The sequence below is a fragment of the Bos indicus x Bos taurus genome, chromosome 12, assembly GCF_003369695.1.
Source record: "Bos indicus x Bos taurus breed Angus x Brahman F1 hybrid chromosome 12, Bos_hybrid_MaternalHap_v2.0, whole genome shotgun sequence".
NCBI classification, from domain to species: Eukaryota; Metazoa; Chordata; class Mammalia; order Artiodactyla; family Bovidae; genus Bos; species Bos indicus x Bos taurus.
In genome coordinates, this window is record NC_040087.1 from 50,093,111 (window position 1) to 50,111,265 (window position 18,155).

At 39.3% G+C, this 18,155-nt stretch overlaps 1 protein-coding gene across 7 annotated transcripts in view; it reads right to left on the reverse strand.

Moving 5' to 3' along the window:
- TBC1D4 (TBC1 domain family member 4) overlaps window positions 1-18,155 on the reverse strand; it is a 210,008-nt gene that overhangs the window by 128,962 nt on the left and 62,891 nt on the right. Inside the window, exon 1 of one of the 7 annotated variants that reach the window (XM_027557694.1) lies at window positions 12,277-12,374. The exons of the other annotated variants lie outside the window; for them this stretch is intronic. The gene's annotated coding sequence lies outside the window, so the exon portion shown is untranslated. Of the gene's footprint in view, window positions 1-12,276; window positions 12,375-18,155 lie in introns of those variants that run through there. 7 annotated transcript variants of the gene reach the window in all.

Genomic DNA, 18,155 nt, shown 5'->3' on the forward strand with positions numbered 1-18,155 from the left:
CAAAACCAGGTGAGAGAGTATCTTCTTGAATCCCAAAAAATACAAATCATTTGGTAGAAATCACACGCAGCTGCAAGACTTGCACAGCCCCTGAATCTCTAAAGAAAGGAAGAAAGTGAAGCAGTAAGGTGACTAAGGAGCCTGAGAACCAGAGTAACCAACAGGTACTTACTACAAAGCCTTGCTGGCCAACGTCAGAGCAGCATCTGAAACTGGAAGGCTTTTGGCTACTCCAAAAACAGATGAATGAGAAAGCCGATGGCCAAGTCTAAGGGGCTAAACTCTGGAAACTGCTCCCCTCAGCGCTCACACTCAAGATGGGAACTCAGATTGACAAGAAACTGCTAGACATGAAATCAAACTTGAGCAGAACAGGAAAAGGAAAGAGAAGGTCCAGAGAAAAGAAGAAAAGAATAAGCCAGGAAATCTCACAAAATAAGCTACTGCATTTTTTAACAGTCTTGTGAATATATAATTTACATATCCCAAATTTTGCCTTTTTAAAGCATACAATTCATTCATTTTTAGTGTATTTACAAAGTTATGCAGTCATCAGGTCAGTTCAGTTCAGTGGCTCAGTCGTGTCTGACTCTTTGCAACCCCAGGGACTACAACATGTCAGACTTCCCAGTCCATCACCAACTCCAGGACCCTGCTCAAACTCATGTCCATCGAGTTGCTGATGCCATCCAACCATCTCATCCTCTGTCGTCCCCTTCTCCTCCTCCTTTCCCAGCATCAGGGTCTTTTCCAATGAGTCAGTTCTTTGCATCAGGTGGCCAAAGTATTAGAGCCTCAGCTTTAGCATCAGTCCTTCCGATGAATATTCAGGACTAATTTCCTTTAGGATTGACTGGTTGGATCTCCTTGCAGTCCAAGGGACTCTCAAGAGTCTTCTCCTATACCACAGTTCAAAAGCATCAGAATTGAGGATCAATTTTTTTCTTTTTGGTGCTCAGCTTTCTTTACGGTCGAACTCTCACATCCATACATGACTACTGGAAAAACTATTGCTTTGACTAGATGGACCTTTTTCAGCAAAGTAATGTCTCTGGTTTTCTACATGCTATCTAGGTTAGTCACAGCTTTTCTTCCAAGGAGTAAGCATTTTTTAATTTCATGGCTGCAGTCACCATCTGCAGTGATTTTGGAGCCCAAGAAAATACAGTCTGTCACTGTTTCCATTGTTTCCCCATCTATTTGCCATGAAGTGATGGGACTGGATGCCATGATCTTAGTTTTTTGAATATTGAGTTTTAAACCAGCTTCTTCACTCTCCTCTTTCACTGCAATCATCACCATTACCCAATTTTAGGACATTTTCAACACCCCAGAAAGAAACCTTGTACCTGTTACCAGTCACACTTCCAAATCCTCAGCCTTTCCCCTCTCACCCAACTCCTAGAAACCACTAATTTATTTTCTCTATTCACAGTTTTTATTATTTTACATAAATGGTTGTTACACAATATGGTCTTTTATGACTGGTTCCTTTCACTTGGCATTTTTTGAGATCCATCTATGTTGTAGCATGTATTGCTATGCTAAGTCACTTCAGTCGTGTCCGACTCTGTGCGACCACATAGACGGCAGCCCACCAAGCTCCCCCATCCCTGGGATTCTCCAGGCAAGAACACTGGAGTGGCTTGCCATTTTCTTCTCCAATGCATGAAAGTGAAAAGTGAAAGTGAAGTCGCTCAGTCGTGTCCGACTCTTAGCGACCCCATGGATTGCAGCCTAACAGGCTCTTCGGTCCATGGGATTTTCCAAGCAAGAGTACTGGAGTGGGGTGCCATTGCCTTCTCCGTAGCATGTATTAGTAATTCATAAACTTCATTCCTTTTTATTGCCAAATGATATTCCATTGTATAAGCATAACACTTTTGTTTCTCTATTCATCACTTAAAGGGCATTTGAGTGGTTTACACTTTTTGGCTTCTATGAACAATGCTGTTATGAACATTCATCTATAAGTTTTGCATACACTATGTTTTCATTTCTCTTGGAACTGTTGAGTAATATGGTAACTCTATGTTTAAACTTTTGAGCAATTCCAGACTATTTCCCATAGTGGCTGTATGATTAATGTTTTACATTCCTGTCAACAATGTGTGAAGGTTCCAATGACTCTACTTCTTTGTCAACACTTGTTACTGTCTGTCTTTTTTGTCATTGCTGTTTGGGTAGGTGTCAAGTAATAATTTGTGGGTTTGATTTGCATTTCAATATGGCAAAAGACACTGAGCATTTGAACATTTGCATATCTCCTTGGAGAAAATGCCATTGAAATACTTTGCCCATTTTTAATTGGATGATGTGTCTTTATTATTGAGTGGTAATAGTTCTTTATATATTCTGGTTATAAGTCCCTTTAGACATATGATTTGCAAATATTTTCTCTCATATTACGCATTGTCCTTTCATTTTCTTGAAGGTAAACGTGCACAACCTTTTAATTTTGATAAAGTCCAGCTTAGTCTTCTCTTTTGACCTTTATATTTTGGAGGCCATATCTAAAAAAACATTGACTAAATCCAAGGTCATGAAGATTTGCTCCCACATTTATTCTAGGAGTTTTATAGTTTTACCTCTTACATTTAGATCTATGATCCACTTTAAGTTAGTTTTTGGATAGTATGTGAAGTAGGCTGCAAGTTCATCCTCGTGGCTACAGTCCATGGGGTCACTAAGGAGCTGGACATGACTTAGCAACTAAAACAACAACAATACAGCTCTCCCAGCACCACTTGCTGGAAGGATCATTTATTTCCCCACTGAACTGTTTTAGCACTCAGGCCAAAAGTTAATTTACAATAAATGTAAGAGTTTATTTCTCATCTTGGAATTCTGTTCTATAGATCCATGTCTATCTTGATGTGAGTACCACACTGTCTTGATTACTATAACTTTGTATTCTGAAACTGATAAATGTGAGTCCTCCAACTTTGTAATTTTTTTTAATGCTTTGAGTATCCTAGGTCTCCTGAATTTCAGGATAAGTTTGCCAATTTCTGAAAAAAAAAAACAAAAACAAAAAAACAAGCCCTTGGGATTCCAAAAGTGATTGCACTGAATATCTTGATCAACTTGAGGATGCCATTTTAGCCATATTAATTTTTCCAATCCATGAACAAAGATGAATTGCCATTTAGTAGATTTCATTGTTTTTCAATAACATTTTGTAGTTTTTAATGAACAAGTCTTGTACTGCTTTTCCTAAATTTATTTCTGTTTTGTTCTTTTTCATGCTAGTGTAAATGTAATTGTTTTTTTAACATCGTTTTTGGCTTGTTTATTGCCAGATGGAAATTTCTGGTCTTAATCATTTCACCTAGAGCAAACTCTAGATTCTCTCTCTCCATTTCTCACTCCCTTGCTTCCAAACATATTAAAATTCCAGTTTTTCAGAAAGAGCTACTGGTAAGTTATCAGTCTTACCCTCAAGAAAACTTTTATTAGATGTTTTAGTTTGAGTATATGCATGTGTGTATATAATTATACACATCTGTGTTTTTTTTTTACAGTTAATGAATCTACAAACAGAATCTTACCAACATTCATATTACAATGATGGTAGGTTATGGGCAATTTTTTTCATCATTGCTAAATTTGTTTTCAAATTTTTTCTATAATTAATATGTACAATTTGTTTCTATTTTTTTTAATTCAATTTTTAAAGTGTTTTTTCACTTCTGTCAAGTAAGTTTGTCAACTGCTTCAATTTAAGACTAAGAAAATGACTATAATTTCAGTTAGTATAAATTCATTTCCGTAGTCTTAGAAAACATTTGATACTTTTCCAGTGTGAATTCATTCAAAATTACTCATTAGACTTTTTTTTCCTTCTAAATACTCTAGTTGATAGATAATTTAAAGTATTTGAGCCCTTCTTGAATTTTTACAAGTTGATTAGTTCACTTCAGCTTGAGGTGCACAGTTTGATTCAGACTAATCCTTGGTGAAGTTTCACAGTAAAATAAACAAACTCCTAAATATAGCTTTAAGGGACAAAACCATAAATCTCTTTAACAAACTAATATTCTGCTGCCTAGAAACATCTTCAAAAAGGGCATAAATGTTCTCTGTAATCCATCTTTTAGATATCTGTAAAAAGCCCCTTCTAATCTTAGGATGTTAAGACACTGCTATCAGTTTATCCTTATCCTGTTCTGTCGCCTCTGGGGGAAATGAATCTGATGCAAACCTTTTAAATGTTCTGATCTTAAAAAAAAAAAAAAAAAAATGTTCTGATCTATTTCACAGAATTTATAAAAAATGTCCTTAGTTTCAGGATTTTAATATTTGTTCCCCAAATTCATTCTTGTTTACTTTATCCCTATTTGCCACAGACCTAAACTTCAGTTGCCTATTTTGTTCAAAGGAAATCAAAGTCCTCTGGGAATACTGTTGTGAGCTCTAAATAAGCTGATATACATAAAGCTCTTAACACAGCGTATGCTGGTGATAATCACTCAATAAATGGTAGCTCCAATTAGCTCTATTTAATACATTTTCAAAACTTTACTATATTATCTCCCCCTTTCATACTCAAAGTTGTTCAGTCTGTCTTCCTCTACAGTCTGCTGAAACCACACCCTCCCTTAACGTGTATAGTAATCTGAGGGTGGGCACACCTCAGTGTTATACACAGTAGGACAATGTGCCTTCTGTCTCCTTCTCCTCAGCTGACTCCTTAACAATTGCAACCTATAGCCCTAGTGAATTATGCCCCAAATAAACTAGGTGCCAATGAAGACTAGAGGTCAAAACTATAAATAAACTCCACACGTGCTATATTTGCTTAAGAAGATGGGTCATGGCACACCGCAAAGAATACTATTACATGATGTGCAGTCAAAAAATTAAACACCTGTTTTGTTTCAGAACAACCACATGGAAATTAATAGTGAAATCAACTGCCTTAAAAAGAGGAAGTTCACAACCTATATTTCAAGCATAGATATAAAATATTTTCACCAATCTCAAATGCCAGACACTTCACACAGACCATGACTCCAAGTGGCAAAGGCTATATAAGTCCACAGAGATAAAGAGGCCAAAAGTACCCTAATGCTGTGCAGTGTGTTTTGCAAGTGATATAAATCTTCTTCTTCAAAGCTGTTCTTTACTTTTCTTTACTGAGCCCAAAAAGGAAGCAGATGGTAAACATGACAACAACTCAAATTTTAATGCAGATAGAGTAAATAAAATACACACTATCATTCTTCTCACCTTTACAATGTAATGTAACAAAATGAAACTAGTTACCACTTGGTAGGAAATGTGAGGTCTTCTGTAAAACCCAATTAATGTTATCAGTGTTATAGCGGATATAATTATATATCAATATATGATATACCGACAAAAGCCTTTGCCCCGTGAGGCCTTTAGGATCCCTCTCAAGCTTACAAACATTTGAGGGAAAGGACTTTTCTAAAAATGCTTCAGAGGCTGGGACATTTTGAACAAAGAAAGTGTTTAGAAAGAACAATGCTGGAATTGTTGTATAATACTGTAGTAATAGCCCCAAGCACAGGATGCTAACAGTGTCTCTTAAGACCCTAGGGCTCAAAAAGTATTACCTCTACTTGCAATACCAACTTTACTTAATCCTAAAAATTTTCAGAAGACTAAGGGTGGTTTCCCAGATAGCTCAGTGGATAAAGAATCTGCATGAAATGCAGGAGACAAAGAGACCTGTGTTCAGTCCCTGTGTCAGGAAGATCCTCTGGAGAAGGGCATGGCAACCCACTCCAGTATTCTTGCCTGGAGAATCCTGTGGACAGAGGAGCCTGGAGGGCTACAGTTGGGATTGCAAAGAGTCAGGCAGAACTGAAGTGACTAAGCACAGCACAGCAAGGATAAATGAGTCAGCTTGCCTGAGTATATTCTCAGTTTTTTATGTGAGACAAGGAGGATTGTACACCTAAGCCGGTGGACAATTCCAACTGAGTCCTGGATGATGCTGTTAAAAGAGTTGACTTTATTAAACAAACACTAGTTCATTGTAGAAAGTCTCAATAAAGAGCACTGAAATTTCCTTCTACATATGGAAAAAACTCAGGGGCATGGCAAAAGAGTTCTCAATAAAGTCTACTAAGAGGTGAACTGCCTACAAAATCAGACTGAGAAGCCTATATCACATTCTAGAGGAAGGAAGAACCATCCACTGAAAGATTTTTAGTATGTTGAAATGATAGAAGTACTTAGAGAAAATAGACACAATTAGACTAGTTAGGATGCCATCTCAATAATCCAGATATGAGGTAATCCAGCTGTGGACTAAGGATTTGGAAGTAGAAAGGAAGAAATGCATACAAAGACTATTCAAAGTCAAAATGTGAAGAATGTTTGAATGCAAGGGTAGAAAGAAAGAAAATCATGGTAAAGTATGAGGTTTGAGGAGAGGTCACTGAATTCAGTTCAGTTCAGTTCAGTCTCTCAGTCATGTTCGACTGTTTGTGACCCCATGAATCGCAGCACGCCAGGCCTCCCTGTCCATCACCAACTCCCGGAGTTCACTCAGACTCACATCCATCGAGTCAGTGATGCCATCCAGCCATCTCATCCTCTGTCGTCCCCTTCTCCTCCTGCCCCCAATCCCTCCCAGCATCAGAGTCTTTTCCAATGAGTCAACTCTTCGCAGGAGGTGGCCAAAGTACTGGAGTTTCAGCTTTAGCATCATTCCTTCCAAAGAAATCCCAGGGCTGATCTCCTTCAGAATGGACTGGTTGGATCTCCTTGCAGTACAAGGGACTCTCAAGAGTCTTCTCCAACACCACAGTTCAAAACCATCAATTCTTCAGGGCTCAGCTTTCTTCACAGTCCAACTCTCACATCCATACATGACCACTGGAAAATCCATAGCCTTGACTAGACAGACCTTTGTTGGCAAAGTAATGTCTCTGCTTTTGAATATGCTATCTAGGTTGGTCATAACTTTCCCTCCAAGGAGTAAGCGTCTTTTAATTTCATGGCTGCAGTCACCATCTGCAGTGATTTTGGAGCCCAGAAAAATAAAGTCTGACACCGTTTCCACTGTTTCCCCATCTATTTCCCATGAAGTGATGGGACCAGATGCCATGATCTTCGTTCTCTGAATGTTGAGCTTTAAGCCAACTTTTTCACTCTCCACTTTCACTTTCATCAAGAGGCTTTTTAGTTTCTCTTCACTTTCTTCCATAAGGGTGGTTACTACCATAGATTAAAGAGGGATGTCAGAAGAAATAATCAAGACTTTAAAAGATGAATTCATTTTAGACACATTGAGTTTGGAGAGGCGTAAGACATTCAATTGCAGTCAGTCACCAGCACTGGTAGCAGTTATGATGTAAGAGACCCGGTGACTACCACACTGCTGAGAATGGCTAACACTAGAAAAGTATTAGATGGATGAAATTTCCCTCAGGGTCATTACATTCTGCAAAAACAAGTTTATCAAGCCATTCTTACACAGACATACCATTTGAAAGTACTTCTAACCTTGGCACTCTTTACCTTAATGCTTTAAACTGTGTTTGTGAACACAAAAATATTAAATAACAGATCACCAAATGTAGTTCTGGCAAACAGCAAAGTGTGCATCACATTATGAATATAAAATTCATTCTGTTGCTTGAATTTATTTTAGACTTTGGTTTTTCAAATATTTTTCTTACATTAAATGACTTTTTGTTTCCAATTATCTTGTGAGAAAGCACACAATTTGTTTGGATCAAAAATATTAAGGCTGGTATACAAGGAGGAAAATTTCTTAGGTTAAAGAGTTTTACTTGATCATCTCCTGATATTTTTGGTTTGGTATACAACCACCTGAACCAAAAATAATCTTAACTTTTAATTCGTATTATTTCTGGCAGCAACAGGAAACAATCCATCATGGAATAAAGAAAATGACAGCTCACATAAATATCAAGTTCCTCCTTAACCATTTAAAAAAAAAGCATAACTACTTTGTGAAATTCAAGGGTCAAGGAACTGAGTGATATGACTTGCTAGGAATTTTGCAATATATTTTGATTTATAACTGAAATTAGGAAGCACATTACTTATGTAAAGCAAACTCATGAAGAAGTTTAACAAATACTTGGTATAAACCCTTGATCTACAAATCAAAATGACTACTCTTTGCAATAAATACTATGGCATGTTTTCCTTTATTTCCTCCTACTGTAAGAAGTAGAATTTGCACATATAAAAAGCGATCACTCATTCATCAGTAGTGACAAATATACCATACTAAAATCATAAAATGTTAACAAAAGGAGAAGCTGACCATGAGGAATGGAGGAACTCTATGTGCTATCTCTGTAATTTTTCTGTAAATCTAAAATGACTCTAAAATTTAAAATTCTATTTAAAAAAATCACTGTACTTTTATGCTTTTTAAAGGTCATGTTTTGCTTTAGTCTCACAACCAAATATTCATTCGATACATACATATTGAACAAATGGGTATATTAAGCTATACACAATACACAAAGATGACTAAGACCTGAGGACTAAGACATCAGGACACGCATGCTCAGTCACTCAGTTGTGTTCAACTCTTTGTGACCCCACGGACTGCAGCCTGCCAGGCTCCTCTGTCCTTGGGATTTTCCAGGCAAGAATACTGGAGTGGGTTGCCATTTCCTTCTCCAGAAAGACATCAACTCCCTCTAATTTCCAAGGTCTCACCCTCAAGGACTTTAATGTCAGAAGAAGAGATAAGACTGAGGACACAAAGTACAATACACAAAAGTCATAAAGCAACTTTTCCTCCCCTTTGGTGGTTCAGTGATAAAGAATCCACCTGCCAATTTAGGAGCCAAAGGAGACGTGGGTTCAGTCCCTGGACTGGGAGGATCTCCTGGAGAAGGAAACGCAACCCACTCCAGCATTCTTGCCTGGAGAGTCCCATGGACAGAGGAGCCCTGCAAATCCATTGAGGCAGGCTGAATCTTCCTCTGGACTTAAATCTAAGGCCTCACAGTTGGGTGCCAGGTGTTGTTGGATAATGAAAAGTCTCTAAAAGAGTCTCAATTCCGGAATTAAATACCCAGTTCACATAGAAACCAAATTCCGTACTTCATGCAAAAGTAGAGTGTCGCCCTCCCCTGGCTCAGACCTGCCGTTTTCTCTTCCCTTGACTAGCAGCTTTCCTTGGCACATCCTACTGGCTCCTGTGCAGTTGCCTGCGACCCCCTTGGGGAGGCAGAGAAAGTCTTAATGTGTTGGTCATTCAGTCGTGTCTGATTATCTGCGATCGCATAGACTGTACCTTGCCAGGCTCCTTTGTCCACAGAGAAAGTCCAGCCATTCACTTCTTCAGGGATCTTCCTGACCCAGGGATCAAGCCCGGGTCTCCTGCATTGCAGGAAGATTCTTCACCATCTGCGCCACCAGAGAAATTCTTAACTGCCCTACAAATACCTATATTGCTTTGCCATTCAGATGCCCAGAGATGTCTGCTCCACCCACATATGGGCTCCCTGACCCATCTGTGACCAACGCCAGCATACCTTCTTGGGATGGTCACTTACAATTCCATGGAATATCTCCAGCCCATTGTCAGTGGGAAAACAGACTCCCCACCCACTGTTCTCTACTCTCTGCCACTGTCTCCATCAGCCAGCTTCTTCCCTTGAGATTCCTCTGGCATAAATGTTACATGGTTCTCTCTGTTCCCCAAGCTCCAGAGAACACGATCAGGCTCGCTTTTCATTCTTTCTCTCTCCCTTCCTTCCTCCCACCCTGACTCTTGCTCATAAGCACAAATGGACATAATAAATATAAATAACTCAAGGCACTTTTACAGTAATTCAAATTTGAATATGAACCTTACCCAAGGAACCCCTTTACTATGCAACTGACTTTATAATTCCCTCAGATAATTGCTTCAGAAAGTTTGGATGGAGCTTAATCTGCTAGTCAAGGTTCTGTTGCAATCTGAGAGGTGTTTTTAAGCAATCATCTGGCCTCTTTACAGTTCTGACCTCTTCCAATTCCAGTGCTGGATTAAAAAAAAAAGTTGTTGAAGATGTTGCAACATTCTTACCCCCCTAATTCCTTGGACTGCTACCTAAAAATGCATCTATCTAGTTAAGATCACAGATTCTACCAACTTTGTAGTCTTATAGCCTATTACCAGCTTTAAGAAAAAACAGACCAGATGAAATATCTTAGTTCAGATTAAGCACCCCCTGGTGTTGGTGATGGACAGGGAGGCCTGGCGTGCTGTGATTCATGGGGTCGCAAAGAGTCAGACACGACTGAGCAACTGAACTGAACTAAACTGAACTGATGTTATATAGGAAAAGCTATTTAAAATAATATTAAATGAGGAAAAGTACTCTTCCAAATACTCTAACAGATGTTGTTTCTTACATTACAGAAGGAAATGAGCGGGACTTCCCACTGGTCCAGTGGTTAAGAATCTGCCTGCCAATGTAGGGGACACGGGTTTGATTCCTGGTCTGAGAGGATCCCACATGCCGCTGGGCAACTAAGCCCGTGCACCCTAGAGCCCGCGCTCCCCAACAAGAGAAGCCACTGCAGTGAGAAGCCCATGCACCGCGACTAGAGTAGCCCCTGCTGGCTGCAACTAGAGAAGGCCCACATGCAGCAACGCAGACCCAGCACAGCCAAAAATAAATTTAAAACTTTTTTAAAAAGGAAATGAGGGACTTCCTGGTGGTCCAGTGGCAGAAACTCCCCACTCCCAGTGAAGGGGGCTCGGTATCGATCCCTGGTCAGGAAGCTAGATCCCACGTGCTGCAACTAAAGAACTGGCATGCCCATTGAAGATCAAAGATCCGTGTGCTGAAACTAAGACCCAGTGCAGTCAAATAAACAAATGAAGGAAATGAATGAGAAGCACATGGTGGTAAATGAGTGAATAACAATCTGCTGAAGGATAAGACTGAAGCAGGCATCATATATTAACTGTGGCCTCCCAGTCATCACTACTTTACGGGTGGTGGTACATTTGGGATTCACAAATTGCATTAAATTCAAAAATCTTTACTGAGTTGCTTACCATGTGCATGATACCAGGCTATATGCTATAAAGAATATTTTAAAAATTATATGATACAGTGGCTGTCCTCAGGGGTGGTGAGATATATACAAATAACCACAGAATACCACAAACAATAAGCACTAAAAGAATATGCCACTACGAGATTACATTTTCTGATAGGATTAGAAGACCTCATACAGGAAGAGGCTTTTTGCTAGATTTTAAAGGAAAGAGCAGGATTTCATGGGGCAGAAATGGGAAGAAGATTGCATTAACAAATACGAAGAGGGGGAAAATAAAGAATGGCTTGTAACATGTTTTAGAGGAAAGGATAGCACCAGAGAATGACAAAGAGCTTGGATCTGGAGAATTCCTCCAAAAAGAGTGAGAGATGAGTTCTGGGTGGAGCAGCAGAAAACAAAAAGGAAAAGGGACTCCTCTTATTTCAAAAACATTTGATCCCAGAGAAGGAAGTTCCACTGACTGACGGCTCCCAGCCACTCCTCACCAGCTGCAGCCAGCCCTGCAACTACAAGGCCCTATCTATAATATGTAAATCCTAAGCATGGAGTTTGGGATTTTAAATTTTTGGTTTTGAGCATAAGTTTTGAATTTTAAAAGGTTTGAATTTCTTTTCAGAGTGCTGCTGCAGTACATACACAGTCACACAATCTACATGTGCAGCCTTCCTTCTGTAGTTCGAAACTACCCAAGTCTCAAGGGGGATTTGATGAGGTAAGTAAATGAGAAATTTACAAGTGCTAAAAACAATCTGAAATGCAGATCTCTCTATTTGCAAGAAGATAAGCCGGAATCTTAATCAGACGGCTATTAAAGCTCCCTGGAACGTAATCAGAAATAACAAAAGTTTCAAATAACCCCATACAATTTTGCCTTGTGAGATCCTTGTGAATTCTATCCAATAAGAATGTAACAAGTCACACCTAATAGACTGAAGTACCCAGATGCCATGGGAACAAGGAAGAGAGCAAGAAAACATAAAAGCAGGAAATCGTTCAGGAAGGAGTGAACAACCTCTAGCGAAGGAACACAGCACATGCAGGGGCTGAACAAGGCCATTAGTTATTAATAGAACACGGAACTTGAGTGAATAGAACACGCCAAGAAGTTAATAAAAGTAGGAATGATTTAAGCAGGCTTACACACTTGGCTATTATTAAGAGCCCAACCTCAGGTATTCAGACAGTCAACAAATAAAACTCTTCATTCAAAATTTAGATGTTTACCTCTCAACAGAAACCCTACCCACTTACCCCAAATGAGGCACTAAGAACATCTTGGCAGCCGTGTCACAATGGCTTTCCAAGTTTCTTTCAGAGAAATGATGAGCTACAGGAACAGCTGGGCACCACAGCACAGCTGCAAATCTTTCAAGGGCACAAATGATGCCTCAGAACACTGACAATAAAACAAACCCTTGACCTCACAAAGTCTTTTCTGGCCATTTTATTTGGCCACATTACAATCTCTCCATCCTTGAATTCATCATTGGTTCTGGTCTGTGACCGTCATTGGTTTTGGTCTCTCTGACCCTATTTTCAGTCTCCCTAACTGTGGGGTCTTATCCCGAAATAACTTGACCAAAGTCCTTGAGGACAGGCATTGAGTTCCACTCATGTTTGCAACCCCCAAGGGTCTGGTATAGAGTCTTCAGGGATTTCTTGTAGAATTGGAAGCCCTGTTGCTAAATATTTCTTTGGAGTATATTTATACATACTCTCCCATTACAAAATGTTCTATAACAAGGATTGCAGAATAACTGTTTTTGCTAGGAACAATTACACTTCAAAGGAGCACAGCTATTCCATTGGTTGTGTGTAGTGTCTTGGAAGAAAAACATGATATAAATCAGCATATCATAGACTAGACAAATAGAACTTCTCTAATAAATCTTGTTTTCAACGCAGCAATTGTGGGCTTTAGAAATGTGCCTCATTTCCTTTATTATTAAAAACAAGTAAAAATTTTTTAAAAATGAAAACAAGTAAGGAAGTATTTCGACAACATTTTTAGCAAAAGAGAAGATGAAAGTATCAGTGGCTCAGTTGTGTCCGACTCGTTGCGAACCCACAAACTGTAGCCCACCAGGCTCCTCTGTCCACGGGATTTCCCAGGCAAGAATACTAGAGTGGGTTGCCTTTTCCTTCTCCGGGGAATCTCCCTGTCTCAGAGATTAAACCCCCATCTCCTGCGTTGGCAGGTGGATGCTTTACCACTAGGCCACTAGGGAAGCCCCCAGCATAGGCTCATGGGTTATAAAGACTGTGCACTAAAATGCACAGTTAGTAAACAAAGGACTATTTTTTTTTAACTTTTTGTTTTGAGTTGGGGTATAGCTGATTAACAATCATTATGATAGCTTCAGGTGAACAGTGAAGGGACCCAGCCACACATATATTTGTATACTAAGGGCTGTTTTTAATGACACCTTCTGTGCTTCCCTGGTGCCTCAGCTGGTAGAGAATCCATCCTCAATGTGGGAGGCCTGGATTCCATCCCTGGGTTGGGAAGATCCTCTGGAGAAGGGAACAGCTACCCTCTCTAGTATTCTGGCCTGGAGAATTCCATGGACTGTACAGTCCATGGGGTCGCAAAGAATCGGACACGACTGAGCAACTTCCACCTTACTTCCCTGGTGGCTCAGATAGTGAACAATCTGCCTATAATGCAGGAGTGTGGGTGCGTACTAAGTCTGACTCTTTGCAACTCACTGGACTGCAGCCCACCAGGCTCCTATGTCCATGGGGATTCTCCAGGCAAGAATACTTAGCGAGTTGCTGGGCCCTCCTCCAGGGAATTTTCTCAATCCAGGGATCGAACCAGTGTCACTGACAGGCGGGTTCTTTACCACTAGTGCCCCCTGGGAAGTCCGTAATGCAGGAGATCTAAGTTCAATCCCTGGGTCAGGGAGATACCCTGGAGAAGGGAATGGCAACCCACTCCAGCATTCTTGCTGGAGAATTCCGTGGACAGAGAAGCCTGGTGGGCTACAGTTGGTGGGGTTGCAAAGAGTCGGACACAACTGAGCCACTAAAACACATTGTAATACACAAAGACCTTATTAACACTTAGGGGGTTAATATTGCTGATCTACATCCATTGTGAACTGCTGAGCAAAGATGAGTCCATCTGTCCCCTGACCTCAAGGAGTTCCTTGGGATGCTGTCTGAAAAATACAGTATTAAGGGAAAAAAAGTCAAAATAATTCAGGCCTGAAATCAGAAAGCCACTGCTTCTGGGACAACTACAGGATAATATTAGAGCATCCTTTTTTTTTTTCATAACCAAGATGAGAAGCTGTAACAAACAACACCAGATAACTATTTCCTTTATTTCCATCTTAAAATACCCTTTGATAGCATGTTTTCTATCATCTATTTATAAAGCCATGATCCATTAATCATTTCAAGTGGAAAATTAATTACTTTTGGATCAGAAGAAAAATCAGAAGTTCCTTTGAAAACATTGAAAATTTCTACTGTATATTTTTCATTATCAAAGAAAATTCTTTCAAAAGTTCAATCCTTTCCAATATTTAAATCCATCTTTTAAAAATTGCTATACTTCTATTACACATTTATCCAGTTATCTTTTATAACTGTCCAGGAAGACAGTGAAAAGGACCTTTTCTGGGCATTTATGTTAAAGGTAACATCAATGTAATGTGTCTTCTAAGAAAAATAGTCTTTTCTAATAAAAATAAGGATGGAGGGATCTTCAATGCATTTCTAAATGTCACAGAATAGGAGATATTTAATGTGATACTTTGTCTATAAAGGAAAATACAGAATTCGGTCAACTATTTTCAGGTTTTAAAATAATTTTTGCTTTAGTGTTCCATCAGTTTGTAGGTCTAGCCACCATCTGTTTACCAGTTTTCCTTTAATTTACCTTATAGTTTTAACTCAAATTATATTTTCAAAAAGTCAGGCCAATTTTAGAGCTGCAATCCCTACTAGTTAGACTAAATGACCTAATTGACAGAGAAAATGTATTATAATGAAATTATACCATAGCTAATCTTGGGAGGGAAAGTTTCAAAAACCAATAACACTCTAAATTAGAAACTAAAAACATTAGTCCCAAGTAATAATCACAAACTAGATCTACACAGGCAGCTGGTATTTGTCCTCAGTCAAGAGAAAGTTGCTACCATTTTATTGTAATTTTACCTATATTAACGCTTAATTTATATGGAAATCTATATATTTAAGGGTCTCTTCTCTGTTTAAAGCTAACTGGTAAGTTTTAGGGAAATATCTCAGTAAATCTCCATATAATTGATTTCCAAAAGAAAGGGACACAATAACATGTATATTTTCCCCCTGGTTAATACAGCAGTAAGAACACAAGGAAGCACTTAAACAAGAGGTGATTGGTCAGGACTAGTAACTTGCTACAATTTATGAAAGAGAGAGGGTTTTCTTTTCAAATTGAAAAAATAAATATATAAAAAGGCAATAAAACTGTAAAAAAGAAAGGAAATTGAATAACCAAGTTGGAGGGGGAATAAACCCAAGCAGGTGAAGACATCAATCAATTCCAGACACTATTTACTCTACAATTCTAGGTACTGAAGGCTGGGGAAGGAAGGTTTCTCTGTGAGACCATAAACAAAAACTTACATGATCTAGTAACGCCATAGCTACTTCTGCTCAGTCTCCATTTTAAGACTTTTCTAGTATAATTCCTTTGGGAGCAGGTCTTTACTTAATTTTTATACCACAGGTTTTATTCTCTCTCAATATAAATTAATTTTTTTTAAATTACAAAACATTGATCCAAGAACACAGTCATTTAATAAATTTGAAATCTTTTAGTTATATTGGCTTTTTTGCAATGACCTTTTAAAAATTATTTTAGATAATGCTTAAGGCAAGTCATTTTTTCAAAACTAACACAGTGATTGATTCCTGTCACTACATGATTTCACAAGAAGCATCAGGCATACAGCTAACAACTGAGTGGAGGTTAAGCTTTTTGTTTGTTATGTTTGGCTACTGCTAACCCTGTGATTCTAGACATATTAGAATAAACACATATAAATCAAATAATGCTTTTCTTTGTCACCTCAAATTCAAATCCATTTCTGAGCAACACTAGTTGAGATTCTAGGAACTACTCAGCCACTGGCTCAAGTTCTTACCTCATGGAACAAATGTCTACACAGGCTTGAAAGCAGTCTTGCTCAACCCCATGGCTGGTAATAACCACAAAAGGCTTTTGATTGTCCAAAAACTACATCAAAGGGGAAACATCCCCAAATCAAAAGTCTTTAAACAAAAGGAGAAAGAGTGAACATCGGCAAAACACTAACTTTGAAGTACCATGTACATCAACATTATTAAGACAAATCTTTCAAAGTAGCCCATCAACCTCACACTGCTGTCACCCACTCTTGAGGCTTGAGCCTGGCCCCTGCTGCATAGAGACCTCATGGGCACTTGCCCTTACTCCCACATTCACCTTCTCAAATTACTCACAAACATCACTCTCCTCCAGACTTGATGATCACGAAAGGGGTGGGACCACTGGTCTCATTCATCTTTGCATCCACTACAGCATTTATAACAGTGCTTTATTCACAATTTAAATAACTTTCTGTTGCTTAGAAGAGCAAAAAGAAATGCTAAATTATGTTTCTCCTAATAATTCATTTTGTGAGCTGTTCATCAATTGCTGATGCACTTTGGTAAACACCCCCCTAATAGTTTTGAAGTAACTTAGAATGCACTCCTAATAGTGTGTGTGTGTGTGTGTTAATCACTTAGTCGTGTCTGACTCTTTGTGATCACATGGACTGTAGCCCACCAGGCTCCCCCATCCTTGGGATTTTCCAGGCAAGAATAATGGAGTGGGTTGCCATTTCCTTCTTTAGCAATAGGAAAAAGAGCTGAACAAAAGTATGAACCACAAAAATAAAGTCAGGAAGCAAATAATATAAAACTTGGTTTTTAATACTTGGTATTCTCTATAGGTATAAAAACCAAAGATTGCTAAAATGCAGCCTTTATTAAAGGAGTACCTCAGTACTGTTTATTATAGTTTGGGAGGGTTTATATTGTCACCCTGCTTATTTAACTTCTATGCAGAGTACATCATGAGAAACGCTGGGCTGGATGAAGCACAAGCTGGAATCAAGATTTCCGGGAGAAATACCAATAACCTCAGATATGCAGATGACACCACCCTTATGGCAGAAAGTGAAGAGGAACTCAAAAGCCTCTTGATGAAAGTGAAAGTGGAGAGTGAAAAAGTTGGCTTAAAGCTCAACATTCAGAAAACGAAGATCATGGCATCCAGTCCCATCACTTCATGGGAAATAGATGGGGAAACAGTGGAAACAGTGTCAGACTTTATTGTTTTGGGCTCCAAAATCACTGCAGATGGTGACTGCAGCCATGAAATTAAAAGACGCTTACTCCTTGGAAGGAAAGTTATGACCAACCTAGATAGCATATTCAAAAGCAGAGACATTACTTTGCCAACAAAGGTCCGTCTAGTCAAGGCTATGGTTTTTCCAGCGGTCATGTATGGATGTGAGAGTTGGACTGTGAAGAAAGCTGAGTGCCGAAGAATTGATGCTTTTGAACTATGGTGTTGGAGAAGACTCTTGAGAGTCCCTTGGACTGCAAGGAGATCCAACCAGTCCATTCTGAAGATCAGCCCTGGGATTTCTTTGGAAGGAATGATGCTAAAGCTGAAACTCCAGTACTTTGGCCACCTCCTGCGAAGAGTTGACTCATTGGAAAAGACTCTGATGCTGGGAGGGATTGGGGGCAGGAGGAGAAGGGGACGACATAGGATGAGATGTCTGGATGGCAACACCGACTTGATGGACGTGAGTCTGAGTGAACTTCGGGAGTTGGTGATGGACAGGGAGGCCTGGCTTGCTGCGATTCATGGGGTTGCACAGAGTCGGACACGACTGAGCGACTGAACTGAATTGAACTGAACTGGGAGGGTTTTGCGGGGTGTGGGGTGGGGGGAGGGGAGGACAAGGAGGAAAACAAGCAAAGCTCACACTTTACAGTGTAAAAGCTTCTCCCAAGAGACAGATCTGAAACATACATCTGTTTTGTAGCATTCTACACTAAGGTCTGATGTTAACTACCAAATCAGACTTTTTAAG